Genomic DNA, 19764 nt, shown 5'->3' on the forward strand with positions numbered 1-19764 from the left:
CATGCTGTGACAATTCATGTGCTGTGTGTTATTGTGAGATGGTGTGCTACTGTGTGTGATTTGATGGTTCATGTGAGACGCCCCCTCTGTGTGTGTGTTGGGGGGGCACACACTGTAAAATTGTCAGTGAGTTTGCATGCGGCTATTTATGTTTCTGGTCACATAGAAAGGCACTTGAACAATGGTATGGCTGTGTGTAGCTCTGTGAGCTGGGTCCTGTGCTACATACGGCAAAGTCATGTGGGACACTGTATTTTAGTAGGATGCCTTCTTGTGATTGCTGGTGTGAACAGAAGGAGCTAAATCTCTGATTTCCCTTCCCAGTGGACCAGGGACCCCGAGCAGCATCTGGCCAGATGTGGCGGATGTGACTGGATGGCAGATGGGGCAGGGCACCACTTCTCATCAATTGTTGGATGGAAGCCCAAGCCCTAAAGCCTAGGAAGGACCGGTCAAGGCAGAGGCAGCACCCAAGAGGCAGCCGAGGCAGCACCCAAGAGGCAGCCAACCCAGCCGCTGGATGAGAGAGGGACCCTGGAGAGAAGCGAGGTGGTCAGATATTGGCAAGCAAGCCCAGGGTCAGGTAGGGGCAAGGGCAGGGCCTGGAGATCCCCGAACTGACCAGCAAGTCCCTGCTGCCACTGCGATGTAGCGGGTTAGACCAGCAGCTTCCACCTGCATCAGGAGCACTTGGGATGCTTGTTCCAGTGCAGAGTCTTAGGCCCACAACCGAAGATTCTGACTTAGTAGGACTGGGGCAGGAGCTTGATGTTGGCATTTTAAACAAGAATCCAGAGTAATCAAGGAACCGCAGTTTAAGAAACATTAGATTTCAGACACCAACTAGGAAAAGAGGCTGAGAACATGAGGCACAGTAAGGATCTAGAGGTGAAGAGGAGGAAAGCAAAAAATGGGGGAAAGGGAGAAAGGGGAGGAGCGATGGAGTAGGGTGACGGAGCAGGTGTCTCGGTGCCCGTATCTCCGGTGTCATTCCAGTTTGCGCTGAGTCCTGGGGGCTCCTCCCCTGAGCTGTGCCTGGGAGTTAACCCTCCACACTGAGCAGCCCTCAGCCAATGACGGATGGGAGTGGAGGGTCAATGCCCCATCATTCCTTCCTCAGGTGGTGAGTTGTGCACTGTCCCGCAGAGGTCCCCCGTGGGACTGAACCCCAGTTGCCCTCAGCAAAACCTGCTTAATAACTGCCCCCTCCCATTTATTTTTTGACTCTCTTCCCTTCCCTGTCTCACTTGTTCTCCAACTTCCTGGAATCCCCCGCCATCTAAACTACTAGCACCCACATCCTTGTTTTAGGGTTGGCTTCTCGGGGATCCCAACCTAAGATGAGTGAGGAGAAGAAACCCCAAAGCTCCTCATCCTGAAGAATCAAGGGGTGCTGGATGGAGCTGACCAGGGAGAAGAACAACTGGGGGAAGGGAGTCCTCCCATTGGCTGTTTGAGACCCTCCCCTGCTTTGGTGGGGTGGCTATTGATGGCTGCTCACACCTTGCAAGGAATAAGTCGTGGAAGTTCTCTCAACATACCTCTGCACCTCAGTGTGCCTCCTCTCTGGTCTTTGAGGTGCCTGATCAATTTGATTGACCCTCGGAAGTCTCCACTTCTAAAATGTTGTTCTTGAGGCCACAGGTTGTGGCCCCCAGGCCTGGCAGCCAGCAGTTCCACTCAGAGGCACCTTCCAGGGCCACCTTCTTAGCCCCTGGCCTGGGGAACAGCACTAGGGCTGGGCAGGATCTGGCGAGACCTCCAGCAGCTCCAGTTCTCGAGGCCTCCTTCCAGCTCCATCTGGACGGAATTCCTCCACTCAGACTGTTTGGAAGCGGTGTCTGCACTGTCGGATGCTGATGCTCTTTTGTCAGCCCAGCCTGCCTCCCTTGGGCAGCCCCTCCATCTGCTTTGGCAATTTCCTGCAGGAACGTACACGTGAAAAAAGACCCCTTTATGATGGGACCCAGCTGCCCAAAGGACAGCCCCTGTGAGTAGAGAGTCTGGTCTTTGTTCTGGGGTCCTTTCACTGACAGTCTCTGAAAAGTGCCCAGCATTTCTCAGTATGCACAGCACCATTCCAGCCTTTCACCCCAGCTCTGGAAAGTGGGAGCTCTGGGCCTGATCCATGGGTTTATGGGTCTTCACTAGAACAGCAAATGTTTCATTGTGAACGCCACCTTGATGAATGGATGGCTGCCCAGGGCACTATGGTGAGAAGGATTCTGAAGCTGCATCTGAACTCGGAAGAAGGTTGTGGAGTGGCTTGGTGATGGCCTGGAGTCTGGAGTGGGGAATGGTAGCAGACTGTTGGAGCCCTGCTCCACATTCCCTCGGCCACCTCCAAGCTCCTCTCCAGCCTCAGTGGACAGTTCTAGGGCCCTCTGGCAGCTTCTCATCTCTAGTGCCTGGTTTACTCTTCTCAGCCTGAAGGCTTTCTCTAGTGTCACTGGAGTTAGCCCAGCCCACTCACAGGGCAGCCCAGAAGTGCTGGGGGTTACGGAGACGGGTGGCAACCCTCAACCTGTGAGGCCAGGAGTCAGCGGATCAATACTCCAGGCCCCCTGTCTCTTGGTGGGACAATTCTGAGGCACATTCTCCACGAATCCTTGGAAGGTCTCCAATGGGACTGAGCCCCGGTGGCCCACAGCGGCACCTCTCTCATTAGCACACCTGTCCTTCACCGGCTTTCACCCTCACCTGCTTCCTGGGATCACCGCACAGATAAACCGCCTGCACCCAAGTCCGTACTTTGGGAGAACTCAAACTTAGTCAAGACTGACAGCAAACGTGTCCATCCCCTGATCTCTAATGGGGCCATGAAAACAGCACTGAGAGGCATCAACTCTTTGCTGGCACCAGGAGCTGGGGCTGGGGGAGGGGACAGAGGCAAATGGGTCAGCGCCACAGCCTTGGAGAGGCCCAGCCTGTTGCGGCTGCTGGACACCTAAGGAAGCCTCACCAGTGCCATCCTAAGTAACAGAAAACAGGGGAGCGTGGAGAAGGAAGATTTGCCTCTGCAGGAAGAGGCCAGGGAAGGCTTTCCGGAGGAGGTGACATGTGAGCTCAGCCTTAAAGATGGACATTACTTCTCCATGTGCAGGACATAATCAGCTTTCCTTCCAGGAGGACTGTCTTCTCCTACTTCCCGGACTAGGTCACATCCCCCTGGCATTGGCTGGTATACCTGAACTTCTCCATCGTAGCACTCCAGGGCACGTCTGGCTACCCCACTAGACCACAAGAGCCATGAGGGCAAGGACAAGGCCTGGGTTTGCTGACTTATCAGTCTCTGGCGTGAAGGGCACCTCCTCCCTCCCCGCCTAGGCCCTAGGCCTGACTTCATTGCGTCTTACCTGGTGACTGTACCCGCCGCCTCACTGGCCTCGCTTCCTCCTCAAAGCCACCCTGCACAACCACTGGTGCCAGCTCCTGCTCCCCCAGCTCCCAGTGGCTATAGTCCTCCTCCCCCACCCCCGGGCAAGGAGCCAACTCAGATGTAAAGGGGTGGGAGACCCCACTCCCACCAGTGGGACCAGCTGGGATTATTTCTACTGCCTGAATTGTTCACAGGCCCCAGGCAAGTTCTGGACATCTACCCACTGAGCCACAGCCTTGCCCCCAGAGTGCCCCAGTGTACAAGTTAGTAAACTGAGGCAGAGCTCTCTCCTTTTAATTCTGCAGAACCCTCAGATTTCTTCTCCTCCAGGAAGCCTTCCCAACCCCATCCCCTTGGGCCAAGTTGGGTGTCTCCTTGGTATGCCCTCAGTCCCCTGTGCTTCCCTCTAGCATAGCCCCCACCATGCACTGTATTTCATTCATTCATTCATTCATTTGCCAGATATTTACTGAGCCCCTATTATGTGAGGGACCTTGTTCTGGGAGGTGGGATATACCAGTGCACAACAGAGAAAACATCCCTGCCTCACGGAGCTTCATTCCAGTGGGCGAGACGGATATTAGACACTATAAATCATTTGAGTATGCACTAGGTCAGGTGGTGACAGGGGCCATGGAGAAGAAGAAAGCCAAGACAAGTAATAGGAAGTATGGGTGCTTGTGGCAATCTTCAAGGGGCGGGCCAGGGAGGGCGACACCAAGAAGGTGGTATTTGAGGAAAGATTGAAGGAGGAGAGGGAGTGAGTTACGTGGATACTGGAGGAGAGGCTGCCCGGCGAAGGAATAGCCAGTGCAAATTCCTGATACAGAAGAGAACTGGCGTGACAAGTGGCAGCTGTTACTCTGAATGAGATGGGAGCCACCACGGTTTGGGCAGCGGAGGACAGGATCTGACGAAGTTGTAGCAGTCTCATCCAGGCTTCCGTGTTGAGAAGGGGAGACTGCATGAGGGACAGGGCAGAAGCAGACAGCCAGGACAGGTGGCTTTTGCAATAATCCAGCTAAGAGATGCTGCTGGCTTGGACTGGGGGGTAGTAACATGCATTGACCTACCTCTACCTCATTGAGCAGGAAGACTGGCTTTCTCAATTTGCCCGCCAGCACCCTACAAGGTCTGGATCTCTGCTCACAAGCCCAGTCAGCCCAGCCCTCTCCAGGCCCCCTCTTTGCCCCTAGGCAAAGGAGGTAGCCCCTTTGCCCCCCAGCCCTGGACCGCCCCATATGGTGGGGTCACAGCTCTGCCACTCCTCACAGACCCCTGCTGTCATCCTCACCCCGGGGTGGACTCCTAGGGCTCCGAGCCCCAGTCCATCAGGCCCCTCCGACCTGAGGTGCTGGCTCTGCACCAAGCCAGCTCCCCAATCCCAGCGTCCCCTCTTTAGCAGCACAAGCTGCTTGGCCCTCCCTTAGGTACCAAAGGCCCTGTTCCCTCTCCAGGTCTGTCCCCAGTTCCAGCCACCGAAGTACTTGCAGTTTTTCAAATGCACCAGGACTTTTCCATCTCTGGACTTTGCTAGAATGCCCTTCCCCCACCTCTTCACCTGGACCACTCCTTATAGCCCCTCAGGACTCAATTCAGGTGTCACCTGTTCCAGGAACACTTCTGAGAGTGCCCTCAAGCTAGGACATCCCTTTCCCCCATTCTGGTCACGAGACTCTTTGGGGGATGACCTCTCCCTGACATTACTCTACACCTAAGCTACCTAAGGTGACCCTGGCTCTATGACCTTGCTCCAGAATAGTCAATAGCTCCCTGATGCCTGATGTTTAGAATGCAATGTGACCTCATCCCAACTCACAGCTCTATCTTCCGGCCTTGCTTTTTCCATTCCCTCCATTCCCTCCACACTTGACATCCCCATTCCAAGACCTTGTCCTGAGCTTTCCCAGGTCAGTGGATAAGAAGTGGCCCAGGGGCCATCCCAGTGGCACAGCGGTTAAGTTTGCACGTTCTGCTTCTTGGTGGCCTGGGCTTCGCTGGTTTGGATCCCGGGTGCGGACGTGGCACCGCTTGGCACGCCATGCTGTGGTAGGCATCCCACATATAAAGTAGAGACTGGCATGGATGTTAGCTCAGGGCTAGGCTTCCTCAGCAAAAAGAGGAGGACTGGGGTGGCTGGCCCCGTGGCCGAGTGGTTAAGTTCGCGCGCTCCACTGCAGGCGGCCCAGTGTTTCGTTGGTTCGGATCCTGGGCGCGGACATGACACTGCTCATCAAGCCACGCTGGGGCGGCGTCCCACGTGCCACAACTAGAAGGACCCACAACAAAGAATATACAACTATGTACCGGGAGGCTTTGGGGAGAAAAAGGAAAAAATAAAAAAATCTTTAAAAAAAAAAAAAAAAGAGGAGGACTGGCAGTAGTTAGCTGAGGGCTAATCTTCCTCAAAAAAAAAAAAAAAAAAAGAGAAAAAAATAAAAAGAAGTGGCCCAGCATGCTCCCAGTGCCCCCTCAGCATGTACCCAGCACAGAGAGGGGTGGGCTGGACTTTGAGATGCTGGGGGTTGAGAACTGAGACACATGAATGGGAGTGAGATGAGGCTCAAGCCCCCAACTTTTGGTGCGGAAAGGACTCCCTTCTGGGAGCTCTGGCTTCCATTAGGTAAACTCACCCCTGTATCCTATGGGCTTCTGTCTCGCTCTACTTTTAGGTTCTGCATTTGCTTATAATACCAGAGGTGTCACTTAACCCTGAGTGTTCATATCCAACCCAGGAGAGTGAATAAAGCACGACCAGTACATAGCACCATCTCCTCCTACACCAGGGCAGACATCACTAATTAATCAGACAATCCTTCCCACTGAGGATACACTTAGCCTCAGAATGCAGGGCTCCTGCAAGGTGCTGCCAAATGATTGGGAAATCCATTTGCATCTGGGCAAATGTCTTTGGGCCCGGGTGATTGCAATGATAATGATGATGATGGTGATGATGGTGAGGGTGTCGGTGATGATGATGATCCTATTTACAGATGTACCTTGTGGTTTGAGGCTTGCAAAGTGCTATCCGCCACATTACCTCCCTAGCTCACCCCTACAATCTTCAAAGGTAGGTAACTGTATTATTCAGGGCTCTTTAGGTCATAAGTTACAGAGGATTTTTTTCTTCAATGTGCCGTAAAAAAGCCCCATAGAAAATGCTGATGTCTAGGCATGGGTCATGTCTCTGTCCTTTGGGTCCGCAGGGTTGGCCCCACCCATATCAGACGTACTGAGGAGGGTTATTATGAAATGGGGAGGGAGGCAGGTGATTCTCCAACGGAGTGGATTCTGGATGTTTCAAAAAGCAGGGGCTGGCCCAGTGGCCGAATGGTTAAGTTCGCACACTCTGCTGCAGGCAGCCCAGTGTTTCGTTGGTTCGCATCCTGGGTGCAGACATGGCACCGCTCATCAAACCACGCTGAAGCAGCGTCCCATATGCCACAACTAGAAGGACCCACAACGAAGAATATACAACTATGTACCCGGGGGGCTTTGGGGAGAAAAAGGAAAAAAATAAAATCTTTTAAAAAAAAGAAACAACAAAAAGCACAAGTCCACAGGAGGATAATTGCTTCCCCTGGCCCATTTTCCAGAGGAGGAAAGTGGTTGCTCAGAGATGGCAGATGCCTTGCCCAAAGTCACACAGCCAGCAGGTGGAAAAGCCAGGACGAAAAGCCAGCGTCCTAAAATTCTGAGTCCAGGATAGTTTTCTCTTCTCCAGGGCCACCTCTCTCAGAAGCAAAGGCAAAATGGCCCTTGCTACCATCAAGAGAGCCCCCAAGACAGCGCTCTTAGGCCATCTCTGGTACTGCTGGCCAGGACCGCATGGTCTTTGTATCAAAGCAGGCAGAAGGGGCCTCTAGTGCTGCCACAGTCCCTCCGCAACTGGCCTGGGCATGGATTCAGAGGAGACAGTGGAGGCAGGACAAGCAGAGACACTCCCCTGCCAGCAGGCCCAGGACAGGCGGGAGCTGATCTGCATCCTCCATCCAGGCGACAGCAGGAGGCCAAATAGGCAATTAATTACTGCCTGGCGGCCGCTGGCTCCCCTTCCCCTCTGCTCAGCTGAGTGTGTAATGGAAATGGGACCAAAACAGACTCCCTTGCCCAGAGGGACCTGGCACGCTCAGCAGAGGATGAGCTCCGGGGGAGCCGGGGAAGGGGCTGAGACTCAGAGGTGAGTTTATTACAACAATGAGCTTCTCCTGCCACCCCATCGCTCACCTGTCCCTGACTCCCAGCTGCAGGACCCCGCTTCTTCTCAGGACACTGCTGAGAAGTGGTCCTTTCCTGGCAGTCTGAGTATAGGAGTACTGGTGATGTTAATCTTAGATCATATTAATGAGAGTGTATTAGGCAGTGTCCTACATATTTTATAAGCATTATCTCTTTCAACCCTCAAGTCAGTTGTTTGATGTAATTTTTCTTCCCTATTTACAGATGAGAAGGGTTGAGGCCCAGAGGGGTGAAATGACCTTTCAGGGGATGGAATAACGCAGTGGTTGGAGCACAGGCTCTGGAATCAGACAGACCCACTTATGTCCCTTACTACTCATTTGGCCTAGGCAAGTTCCTTAACTTTTCTGTGCTTCAGTTTCCTGCCCTACGAAGTGCTGATGGTGGGCATACCCACTGCCCACGGTTGCTGGGACAGTGGTCGACATGAAGCGTTCAATAAACGGTAGCAACGTGGCTTTAGAGGTAGGCGCTGTTATATCCTTGTTCTACAACAACGTTAAAATAGTAAATGCATTTGATGCATGAAGTGGATCATAATACATACTGTTTGCATCCCACGCACGTGACAAACATTACAAGTAACTAAGGAACTTTTCATTCACAAAATTTCAGGCACATTTGAATCTTCTCCGTCCGCCTTCTCTATCTCTCACCAGCCAACACCGCAGCTGGGTGTCATTTCCTGCGCTTTGTATTGAGAACATAATGGGTATTTTCATTTGTTCCCAGAAGAGCCATGTAAATTCTGAGGGTGAATTTGCTTTTATAAAACTTAGACACACATCCCTGCTAGAGGTTCTTAGAAATCCCCCAACCTAGTTGAAAAATCGCTGCCCCGGCGTAGCTGAGATGGGCTCCCTGGACATCCAGGTGAGCACCTGGCAACTTTAGTGCGCTAAAGGGGAGAAAAGAGAAAAACCCAGTCCAGATCAGCAGCGTACAAAAAACAAGTCACTCACGACTGAAGTGAGCCAGGGATCACTCCGTCCCCACTCACGGCTTGCTGGAGGTGTCTGGGCCGCCCCCAGCCTCTGAGCCCTGGAGAAGAGGGCCTGGGCTAATTCATTCCTGCACCACCGGCACCTTGCAAGGGGCCCAGCACAGAGCAGGGGGTTGGGGAACGCTGAAGAAAGGAAGGAACGAAAGAATGGATGACATATCTATTGGGGAGAAGCTGTAAAGTGTAAAGAAAAAAGGGAAAGAGAAATAACTAGAGAGTGCTGTCTATGCTCATTTCCTTTAGAATGCTGAATAATCTCCACATTCTGATGTGAAAGGTCTCCAAAAATAAATAAGTACAAAAAACCATACGGCACAACAGGCTACGTTTTGTGTAAAAAAAAAAAAAAAAGGAAGCGGACAATGAGAAAATATATATGTATTTGTTCATATATTTGCACTTGTTGTATGGGCAAATGGAAGGCTACTTAAGAAACCAGCCACTGCGGTTAAGGGAGAATCAGAAGGTGGGGGGTGGGAAACGGGAGTTAGACGGAGACTTTTCACCATGCGCATTTTAAAATGTCTGAACCATGTGAAATAAAAAATAAATCAAGAAAAGAAAAATGAGAAAATATAGGAAATTTCTGCTCCAAGAAAATATCGAATAAGAGTGGCCCCCTTGCTTGACGCCAGTGGAGGGAAAGGAATGCCTAGTTGATTCCTAGTTACCGCTCAGCTTCTCACGTCTTAGTTTAATTAAGGGCTTGGAGATCCCCTAACCTATTGATCTTAGACCTGAAAGCATTAGGTGAGTTCCCAGGAGCCCTGCGCTTTCTGAAATGGTTCCCCTAAACTCCACGTCTCTCTTGTAGCAGCCTCTGCTCCCTCCCAGGATGGCAGAGGGTAGAGTTGGTCATGGCTACTGGGGCGAGAGAGGCAGGAAGGAACTCTTGGAGGGGTCGGAGGCCATCCTGGAGAAGGGGAAAGGGAAGAGGAGAAGCTCAAAGGCCTGAATACAAGAGTCTGAGGAGGCAAAAAGAACAAAGCCTTGTCCCTGCCTTCGCTGTCCCTCCTGATAGCCACCTGCTGAGAAACAGTGAAACATCCAGGACCTTGGAGAGAGACTCTACCAACCATGGAATCGGGGTACAGGCAGTCATGTGGGGCACCCTCTCCTGGATCTCTAGGGGCAGGGAGCACCTTGCTGATACCACGGTTATATTTACAGCAGCCGAATGTAGTAAGGATGCTTTCATGCAGCATCGAGCACTGAGGGCCCCGGGGGCGCTGAGCCCCAGCACCATTAGCTGGGAGAATGGGGGTGGTCTGCAGCACCTGAGGTCCGAGTTCATTCTGGAGCCAAAGAGAGGAGGCCAGTGGCTTGGTCTGGCTGGCCCAACTCTGAGAGGCTTGAGTGCTATCCAGGCACACGGATTGCTCCCTGTCTGTGGGATCCAGACTCAGAGACTCCAGAGAGAGAACCTCTGGCCTCAAATAGGCCTGTGGCCTTCGGATTTCTGACATTGAGGGACACCCTCTATATGAGGCCCTTTGGTAAGCACATTCCTTTGGCTTTTACATCTTTGCAGGGAGGAGGCCTCCAAACCTTTCAGCGGCCTTCACATCTCAGAGAAAGTAGCCTAGGCTGTGAGTTTCTAAGAGGAAAACCCCAGCCTTGGCCTGCAGCTGCAAGGATCCAGGCCAGAGGGAGGTCTCCCGAAGGCTGCAGAGAGCCCCATCCTTTGAGCCCAACCCTGGGGCCTGGTCATCCCCCTGGCTGAGGTGACAGGCCAAGGCTGGGCATGGTCTCCTGTGTGAGCAAATGCTCTTTTCAGAACAGGATTTGTTCATTCTCAAAACAGACCCATATCTCACGGGCTCCAGCCTCACACACCCACCTGTGAGTGCCATATCCTCCTGGACTGAACATAGTATAAGCTTGTGGTAATAATAATAATTATCATATTAACAACAATATTAATGCCATGTACTGAGTGCTTACTAAAAGGCACAGGACATCATGTGCATTATCACATTCAGTCCTCACATTGACCCTACGAGGAAGGTAGGCACTTGATTCCAGCTGGCTGGGACTTTTCATGCTTAAGACAGACAGCTGGGCCCACTCTGGTGACAGCTATGACATGGGGGGCTTGGGGGCTGTTGCAGTTGTGTTTCCCTCAACATGGACAAAGTCAGTCCCAGCAGAAGCAAACCACGATGTCAAGCTGGGAGAAGCAGAAGTGCAACACGGAGAGGGGTCCCTGGTCCCAGCTGTCCCGAGGCCACGCTACTTCCTGCCCTTCCCATGATGACCTGAGCCCATGGCGTCCTCCCAGGAATGTCCCTCTGGACCTCAGCCAGCGAGTTAGGTTGGAGATAAATGAGATAATACATTTAATGAGACTGTACATTTAGCACATTAGATGGAAAAAATAAGTCCTCAATAAGTGTAGCATGTAGCTATTATCACTATTATTAAGAGAACCCAGGCTCAGCTCATATATACACCCTGAGAGGCAGTCTGGGGTGGGGCAGAAGGGCAAGTTCTGTTTTCTATACGTCACTGTGAGCTAAGGGTCCTAGAAACCCTGTGGACAAGACAGGCTTGGGAGGCCAGGGGGAGGGGAAGGCATTATGGTAGGGACAATGCAGTCTGGACAATGGTCCAGGGCCTGGAATGAGGAGACAGGTCCTCGGGAGTATAGGGTAGCTTGGGAACTCAGACCCGTGTCCCCCAGTCCAGGCCCTTGGGGGCTGGGGCTTGGCATCCCCACCTGATCCTGGCTGTCAGCACAGTGCTTTGTCCAGAGACCTGTGGAGAGCCTCCTCCACAGCAGGCTCTGTGCTGAGCTCCAGGATACAAGGACGAGTAAGATACAGACCACGCCTGCACGGACCTGCAACACTCCAGAGCAAAGCAGAGGGTGGTAGAGATACTTAGGAGGGGAATACTCCAGACTTGGGGAATCAAAGAGGGCTTCCTGGAGGAGGTGACATCTAAGCAGTGACCTAAGAAGGCATAATAATACAGGCTAATATCCATGAAGGATGTACTACATGCAAGATCTTTTTGATGCTTTATCTCCCTTAATGTAATTCTCTCTGCCACCCTGGGAGGAAGCTCTGATTATCCCTATTGAACAGATGAGGAGACTCAGGCTCTATTAGGTGAAGCGAGTCTCCTGGTCACACGGCTACAAAGTGGTGGCGATTGGATTTGAACTCGGCTCTGCCTGCCTTTAGGTGTGTGTTCTGAAGCACAGAGATGAGAGTAAGTGGGAGCGGGGGTGGGAAGCAGGTCACTCCCTGTAACAGGAACAGAGATCCAGTTGAACTGCTGGAGAGGAGGCTGCTGAGGCCACCCGGGGTCAGGGCACACAGGGCCTTGTAGGCTGTGAGTCGGGGCGGGGAGTTCCAACTTCACTATGAGGGCAGCTGGATGACCGAGAAGCCCAGACCTGGCTTTAGAACTCCACCATGCAAGCATCATGCCCACATAAGCGGCCTTCAATGGCTGGGGACAGCAGCACACAGACCTGCGGCCCCACCTGCCTCTCACGGCCCCCTGGGGTCGGGCCTGGAGAGAAGGAGCCAAAGGACTGGGTTTCCGGCCACTTTGCTCAGATCCTCTTCATCTTGAGTGAGGAGCAAGCTGGGGCTTGTCAGCCAATCTCCAGCCCACTCTAAATGAGCTGTAATGACTCCTGATTGCTCCTTTGTCGCTGGGCTGGCTTGCAGCTCCACTTCCATCTGAGGCCATGGGGAGGGGAAAAGGGGGCCTTGTAGACCAACGCATGATGCTGGTTTCCTATTTTAGCACGAATGCGTGTAGTAGGGGGCTGGGCACCCCCTGAGCTCTCAGAGATCCGAGTGTCAGGCACAGATGAGTGGGGGTGAGTGTGGAGGGAATAGAACCAGTTCCCGTGGTGGGCAGGACTTTACAGTTTCCAAGGCATCTCTTTGACCATGGGGCAGGATCATATCCTTATTTGACTAATGAGTAACCGAGGCTCGGAGAAGGGTTAGGGTACAATCACAGACAGCACATAATGGAAACAAGTGAGGTTTCACTGTTAATTCAGTCGACAAACATTTATTGAGGACCTACTATGTGTCAGGCACTGTTCTGGGCATTAAATATAAACCCGGAGCATGTCCACCTGTGACAACAATAACGATCGCTAGTTCTTAATGAGCTTTTCCAAGGCGCCCAGTGCTTCGCTACCTGCTTTTCATGTCCCGTCTCACGAGTCCTCCCACTAACGCTGTGAGGTAGAGTGGAGCAGTGCTGGGATGCGCCAGGAAGTGTCTTTCTGTCTCCATCCTGAAGTGGCCTATGCCGAAGTCGGCTCCTGAAGAGGGGCATTTGGAGAGAACAGGGACTGAGGGGCCAAGGAGACAAGAGAAAGGGTCCAAAGGGAAAGGGTCACCTCAAGATGGATGACCACAGGGGGCGCTCTAGGAGGTCTGATCAAAGAACTCACATCCCGCAGAGCCTGGGTGAGCTGACTAGAATAGAACAGAGACAGACAGACAGACAGACACACACACACATACAGCTTGTGTTGTATCGAAGACCCTACCTGAACACAGAGTAAAAACTTCCACATCTTCCTTTGGACTCCACGTGCAGCTCCGCACACAGTTTAGTAATGAACGTCCCACCCCTTCCTCCCACCGCCAGGACATAGTTCTAGGACAATCATTTTTATCCCCATTTAACAGACGGGTAAACTGAAGCTGAAAGACCCTGAGCCACCTGCCCAGGAGTGGCGGTGTTGACTCCAGAGCTGAGCTCTGAACCAACATCCCCCTCAGGCTGTCCCTGGACCCATTGGTCGTCATAGCAGCATGGGTGCCCTCAGTGACTGGCAGGCAGTGGGTGGAACGGCCTCTGCCCCTCACTGTAAAGCAGCAAGCCCCTTCCCCTCCCTCCTTCCTCCTTCCTCCTTCCTCCCTTCCTCCCCACGGCCCAGCTCCGCTCAGAGCTATTAACCAGGTCACGCTGGCTTGTCCCAGTCCAATAGTTCTCTTAATTGCCTTTTTATAGCACGTCGTACAACTGTTCATTACGCTGTCATATTTCCCCTCGAAGGCAGCAGTGGGGGAGCCAAATGGCGGATGGGGACCCGTGCAGGTGGCAGGGGCTGTGTGTGGGGCACCAATGTGCGAAGCTTATTTTCTACTCGGTCAGAATGAATTAAACGCGTGCTTCTCACACTTGAGCAATACACAAGCCACTTTTAAGGGGGAAAAAATCACAGCCCCCTCCCAACAACTGACAAATTATCTTTATTACAATTTTTACCGAAATACATAGAAACATAAGGCTGGGTATAAACTCTCATCCTTTTAGCTCTGTACAACTGGAAAAGCTAAGACAATGGACTGTTATTATACAAACAAAGCTACAAAATCAGAAATTTCAAAATGACACGATTAATTTAGTGTGATGGATGATGTGTTGCTGAAACCAAATCGCCACTTGCACAGTGCGCATGGTTCTGTCTGCTTCCACACTTAGCCTCCTCTGTTCTTTTGTCAGGAGCCCCATGACAATGAAAGCAGTACTCGGTCATCCAGGGGATCTAGAGGCTCCTTGGAGAGTTTTCAGATATAAAATAATATAATATAAAATGAACCAGTTCTGGGTGGGAGCTCACACACCCAGGTTAGGAAAGCATCAAGGTCCCAGGAGCCTTTCTCAGCAGTGCAGGGCTAAGCCATCCTGTGGGGAAGAGCCATGTGCTCTTGGGGCTGCGAAACCCAAGGACGCAGGGCCTGGCCCTCCGAGGCCAGACCTCACCCAGACTTGAGCGAAATCCACAAGCTCTTCTGAGAGCTTGCCCTGAGCTACAATATGCCTGCCCTGTGCCCCACCACCACCACCTCTCTGTCTCAAAGGGGTTGCCCTTGGAGTTGGGAGGAAGATGAGGGTGGCCAGAGTGGACATATACACCGGTCAGTGCAGGGAGAATGCCCGAGAGCAGACATGGAGATGCGTTTGGCCAGTGGCAGCCAGATCTGGATTGCAGCCCCTCCCTGGAGCCCACAGGCCCAAGACTTTCCTGGCTGACTCACCTAGAGTGCTGAGATTATAAGTCCAGCTCTGATCTTGGGTTTGAATCCTGGATCTGCCACTACCTGGCTGTGAGACTTTGGGCAAGTTACTTAACCTCTCTGTTCTCCAGGGTCCTCATCTGTAAATGCATATGAAACCAGCCCAAGCTCCCAGGGATGCTGTAAGGCTATAATGACAGAACACACACAAAGCACTTATCCTAGAACCTGGCATAGAATAAGCATTTGTTAAATGTTAATGTGGATATCTCGCCTGACTCCAGCTCTCAGCAGATTTGGAAGAGAAAGAAACTTCCAGATTAGGCTTTTAGGCTAGCGGCCATGGAGTCATGGTAGATGGCCTTTAGGGGATTTGAAACCTCGCGTTTTCTTGTGTGTGTTTCCAGAGAGAGAGGATCAGATGTCTAAAGGGGTCATGACCTAGAAAAATCTTCATCCTCTCAGCTGGTGCTGGTCACGGGCTGGCAGAGGCACTCAGTGTCTTAGTGGGCCCAAAAGCCATAACGAGTTCCCACGGACCGGGTCACTGACACATGGGCACTTATCTTCTCACAGTTCTGGAGGCTGGAAGTCCCAGACCAAGGTCTGGCAGAGTCAGTTTCTGGTGAGGACTCTTGCTGGCCTGCAGATGGCTGCCTTCTCGCTGTGTCCCCACAGGGTGGAGAGAGTGAGTCCAGAGTCTCTTCTCACAAGGTCACCAACCCTATCTGAGCAGGGCCCCACCCTGATGACCTCACTTAACCCTAATTAGTTCCTTAGAGGCCCTATCTCCAAATGAGTCATATTGGGGGTTAGGGCTTCAACGTAATGAATTTTGGGGGGACGTAATTTGATCTATAGCACTCAGTGAGGCAGACTGTTCTAGATCTGTGTGAGGGAAGGTTTTGACCAGCAAAGGCTAACCCTTCAGGCTTCTACCTAAAGCAAGGCTCACCCCCAGCTCCCTTAGCCTCAGTAACCCCACACCTCCCAGCCCCCATCACTGTCCCTCCAAACGCCCCCTTTGCTCTTCTGGTGCCCACCCAACACCACCCCCCTACTCCAGTCCCGTAGTCCCTGCCTGCAGCCTCCTCAGATGACAGTTAACTACCCTCAGGATCGTGGGGATTTAAGGGGACAATCCCCAGAGTGCTTTCACAAGTGCCTGGCACACGAGAGCACTAGTGAAGGTTAGCTCTGCACCAACAGGTTTGAGGGTCCAGGAGGTCAGACGCGCAGCCCCCTTGCACTCCTGGGGTCCAGGGTCCGTGTCGCAGGGCTCCCTGGAGTCAGAGCCTCCATCATGGCTGTCTCTCTCAATTGTTCTCACTGGTGACCCACAGATTCCTAAGGGGCGTGGAGTGGTCTTGCAAGGAGTCCCTGAATCCGGGGGGCACACCCTAAGCCCTCTCTGAACAAAAGTCACATCTCGCACGTGTTTGTATGACTGCTTTCAACTATGCAGCAGGTGCCATGAGCGTCAAGGATGGATCCATTTAGAAGAGCTACAGATCTCAGAAGTCAGGGCTGGGTTTCAGCCATTGTGGAGGTATGTTGCCTCAACCAATCACGCTCAAAGTTCAAGGGGGAAAAACGATTTTGTGACTTCAATTTAATTCAACCCCATGGCTATTTATGGAGTGTCTACTGTGTGCTGGGGACCCACTGGGGAACAAGGTCACCATGCTCCCTGCTCCCCAGCATAATAGGGGGCTGTGTTCTCAGAAAAGGGCAGGAACCATTGGTCTAACCCACCAAGTCTGGTCCAGGGTTCCTCCTTCAGTTCCCGGCAACTTCCGCTGGTTTCAAAAGCTGCAGAGGGAAGGCCTGGGTCCCCATGCCCCCTGCTCCCTTGGCCCTTAGAGCCATCCACACAGAAGGTGTGAACCTGGAAACCCAGAAGTCATGAAATCCAGCCTTTCTTGCCCTGAGGCAGGACTCCCCGGACAATGTCTCTGGTAGGACATCCAGCCTCTGCCTGCATACCTCCAGAGATGGGATGCTCACTACTTCCGCAAGGAAAACTGCTAATATTTACAGAGCCATTAGTGTATTTTAATATGTTTTCCTCTGAGCTAGCAGAGGAGCACCTACAGACTCCCACCGAAGGCAGAAGAATCAGGGTCTTTGTTCCAAGCACGTTCCATACACACTTGGAGGCCTCAGCCTTGCTGCTCCCTCCCCTCCCTCATGCCCATGGACACAGCATCAGGAAATTGGGTTCTGGTTTGGGGCACGGCGGGAATGGCTTTCTCCAGCTTAGGGAAACCTCACCAAGGCCCCAGCTGGAGCGGGACAGGGTGATGTATAGAGCCAGCGTCTGTCCCCTCAGCAGGAAAAGGCTCACAGACAGGACTTGCTCTGGAAAAGGAAGGGGAGGGGGGTCTGTCTGTGATCATTCAGCCCAGAAATGATGCTCATGATGTCGGCTTTCCAGGCCATTAATTCAAGGGCTCCATGACCCACCCCACCCCACCCCCGTTGCTGCCTGCTCTGGGAGATAAGCCCAGTTCTATTTAACCCTATTTATTCCCCCAAAGTGGCCTCCATCTCCATTAGCCAGGCATTTAACCCCTTGGGTACTAAAGGCATCAAAAATAGAGAGATTGATCTCGTGTTGGGAGCGGGGCGTGCATTTCACCTGGGTCCAGGCTGCAGGACTGATCCAGAATGCAGTCCTTGATTCGTGGGGCTTGGCGGGAGTCCTGGGGGCCCCTTACTTGCTCCCTCTTGGGCAGAACAGGCCCCTCAAGATAGTGGGAACTTGTGTGGTCCCGGGAGGAGAGCCCCTATCACCATTCCCAGTTAGACAGCACAGACAGACAGCTCCTGCTCCTTCACCACACACCCTCCCAACCCCCATCTTCTTGTCACAAGATCTGGGTTCTGGCACTGGCCAAGAGGAAATCTGTGGCACCTCTGCCTCCTTTGTGCCCTGCTGGCTGGGGCCTCTGCCTGGCATGTCCTGCTCTGTCTCCCGGCTGCCCTCTTCTAGCACATTCCTTTTTACGTCTCCTAGGCCCCTTCCCTCCTTTTGTCCTCTCCTCTTTTCCCCTTCAGTGATCATGTAGGGGTGTTCTTGCATTCGGGGGTAACCGACTACTGGGCTCAGTATAAATCTGTGTGTGTGCGTTCCTGTGTGTGTGTGTCTGTCAGTGTGTGTATGACTGTCTGTGAGTGCCTGTCTGTGTACTGCTGTGTGTCTGAGCCAGTTATCCAGGTGACTCTGCCCATGGGGATGGATCCACAGTGTCACTCTGAGTTTCTTTGTGTGGCAGGCACTCTTGGTACAAATCTTGTGCATGTCTATCTGTGTGCCAGCCTGTCCTTGACCTGTGTGTGTTGCTCTGTCAATCTGTGTAAATCTGCCAATGTTCTTGAATCTGTGTGTTGGCCCTCATTTCTCTGTGCATCTGTCAGTTGGCTTGTCATTCTCTGTGTGTGAGTGTACACGTGTGTGTGTGTGTGTGTGTGTTGTGTTTCAACTCAGGGGGCCAAGCTGCTGCAAATTCCTCTCATGAGGGTGCCCCTAGAGGAGCTGTTAGGAGAATGTGGATGTTGATGGCTTCCTGAGAGCACAGCCCAGCTCATTATCAGCTACGGAGGTTGTCCAGATTGCCTCATGGGGTGGCCTGCCAGGTCGCCTGCCCCCTGCCTTACTCCTGACCTTCATTCCTTTCCCTTCAGGTCAGCTCAGGGCTGCAAGGGGTGAGGACAGGGAGCTGGGGCAAAGACAGAATAGTGGACATTCCAACTCATACTGACTCTTAGACCCAATCACAGGCTTTTCCTTGTACACTCACTTTTCCCTAAACGAGAAATGGCCACTGGGTGTAGCAATAACAACAACAACAATAATAAAACAATTGCTACCACGTACTGGGCACTTAGTATGTGCTAAGTATTTTATATACAAGATCTCATTGAATCCTCTCAAGAACTCTGAGGCCGTTATTATTATTTTCACATTTTAGTGATGAGAAAGTGCAAGCTAAGAGAAGTTAGGTAAGTAGAGCAATGTCACACAGCTAGTACACGATAGAGCAAGATTTTCCCATAAGGGAAAGGCTGCTTGGGAGCTAGCCACACTGGCCTTCCGCCTGGGAAGAGGTATTTATTGCAAACAGCAAGAAAGTGGGGAAGCAGACGCCTTCCTCCTCCAAATGCCGGCATCTGACAAAGCCGGAAGGACTGGGGTCTGATTTTGAATTTTATCTCTTTTGACAGTGAGGTGGCCAAATACCAAACCACAACCAGGGAGGGGGGTGGAAGGACAACACGAGGTCATGGAGGGGAAGGCACAGGAGGAGCATGAGGATTCCCGGGTCCTAGCCTGGCTCTGCCCCGGACTCTGCGTGACCTTGAGCAGGACACCTCACTGCTGGCCCCAGGTTGGCTTGTCTGTATGATAAGGATAAAAGTGAGGCTCTGTGGGGATGTTTTAGGGCTGGTTTAAGCATCACAGGAAGGAGGACTGGACTGAATGCTCTCTGAAGTGCCCCCCAGACCCAAGAATCAGGGTGGGGAGCGTAGATAGGGATCATGCTTGGGTCATCTTGGTGATTCCAGTGACAACCAGAAGAGAGTCACATGCATAGTCGGGCTGTGAGAAGGTTCGCCCGAATGAATGAATAAATAAATGACCTCATTTCTCATAAATGAAAGAACTACCCAGCCCACCTTGGGTCCTACAGCCCTGAACATCACAGGGGAAAAGGAAAGAGAGGGTAAGCACTTTGAACTCTCCTAAAACCCAAACGTGAATTGGCAATGACCAACCGATACATGTCTGTCATTGATTCACCTGTCAAAGAGAGCATCCCTGGCCATCTTCGGGTCTGGGCGTGTATGGGGTAGAGGGGAGCACCAGGGAACCCTAGTTTCTGCCCAGATCATCTGACATGGAACCAAAGAACTCCACCAGGAACAGAAGGGGTGGAGTGAGGACTGAGAGGTGGAGATCTTTGTCTTTAGGAATCTGTAGGGAAAAGGATCTCTCTCCCCAGCATCTGGGAAGTGGGGTGGAGGAGAGGCTCTGGGATGGGCGACCAGTTCTATTTCAAAGCCTCTTTGGAGGAGACAGTCTCTGTGTTTGGGAAGGAAGGACCTCTGTCCTGTCTTTGTTCCAGGTCACATCA

Source organism: Equus caballus, chromosome 22, assembly GCF_041296265.1.
Source record: "Equus caballus isolate H_3958 breed thoroughbred chromosome 22, TB-T2T, whole genome shotgun sequence".
NCBI classification, from domain to species: Eukaryota; Metazoa; Chordata; class Mammalia; order Perissodactyla; family Equidae; genus Equus; species Equus caballus.